The following is a 1,514-nucleotide window of genomic DNA, read 5'->3' on the forward strand; positions in this document are numbered from 1 at the left end:
ATCGATTCTTGGGGTCACGATTCGATTCAAAATCGATTTTTTTTTTTTTTCAATTCAACACGATTCTCGATTCAAAAACGATTTTTTTCCCGATTCAAAAGGATTCTCTATTCATTCAATACATAGGATTTCAGCAGGATCTACCCCAGTCTGCTGACATGCTAGCAGAGTAGTAGATTTTTGTAAAAAGCTTTTATAATTGTAAAGGACAATGTTTTATCAACTGATTGCAATAATGTCAATTTGTTTTAACTATTAAATGAACCAAAAATATGACTTATTTTATCTTTGTGAAAATATTGGACACAGTGTGTTGTCAAGCTTATGAGATGCGATGCAAATGTAAGCCACTGTGACACTATTGTTCTTTTTTTTTTTTTTTTTATAAATGTCTAATGATAATGTCAATGAGGGATTTTTAATCACTGCTATGTTGAAATTGTAACTACTACTGATACTGTTGTTGATAATATTCATTTTTGTTTCACTACTTTTGGTTTGTTCTGTGTCGTGTTTGTGTCTCCTCTCAATTGCTCTGTTTATTGCAGTTCTGAGTGTTGCTTGGTCGGGTTTGGTTTTGGAATTGGATTGCATTGTTATGGTATTGCTGTGTATTGTTTTGTTGGATTGATTAATTAAAAAAAGAAAAAAAAAAAGAAAAAAAAAATGTTTACAAATATGAAAAGAAAAATAAATCGATTTTTTAAAAATGAGAATCGATTCTGAATCGCACAACGTGAGAATCGCGATTCAAATTCGAATCAAATATTTTCCCACACCCCTAATATATACATATAAATGTATATACGCTGCAGGATTTTTTTTCACAATAGCCTATGCATTTAATTGTATTTTTTTACTTACCAATTGATGAATAACTTCATTTGAAATCGTGAGCCAGATTTAAATGAGATATTTAAACATACATTTTATATATAATATAAACAAACACAAATGTTTGGAATATGTTTGTTGCATGATCAGATTATTGTAACGTGTGGTTATATTTAGGCGTTAATTGTACCGCAAAACGTGTGCCACAACGCATAGATTTTTATTATTTGTTTGGAGCCAAACTGTTGTGAAAGAAACTACAAACAAAAGCTGAGGTTTTTATATATATATATATATATATATATATATATATATATATATATATATATATATAGTCGAGGTTTCTGTGGTTTATCCGTTATACAGTGCTCAATACTGGGGTAAAGCGAAATATATGTTAGGTCAGGAAAAAACACAAGAGGTTATATCATCCCTACAAGCCTGTTTCGCAGGTTTATATAAAATGATTATAAAATCCTCCGAAGAGCAGAGAAATCTGTGAAACAGGCTTGTCGGGATGAAATGGCCTCTGTGTTTTTTCCTGACCTAACGTATATTCCGCTCTACCCCGGTATTGAGCACTGTATAACGGATGAACAACAGAAACTTTGACTATATATATATATATATATATATATATATATATACATATATATATATATGTTTGTCTTCTTCTAATA

Source organism: Entelurus aequoreus, linkage group LG13 (assembly GCF_033978785.1).
Source record: "Entelurus aequoreus isolate RoL-2023_Sb linkage group LG13, RoL_Eaeq_v1.1, whole genome shotgun sequence".
Classification (NCBI taxonomy): domain Eukaryota; kingdom Metazoa; phylum Chordata; class Actinopteri; order Syngnathiformes; family Syngnathidae; genus Entelurus; species Entelurus aequoreus.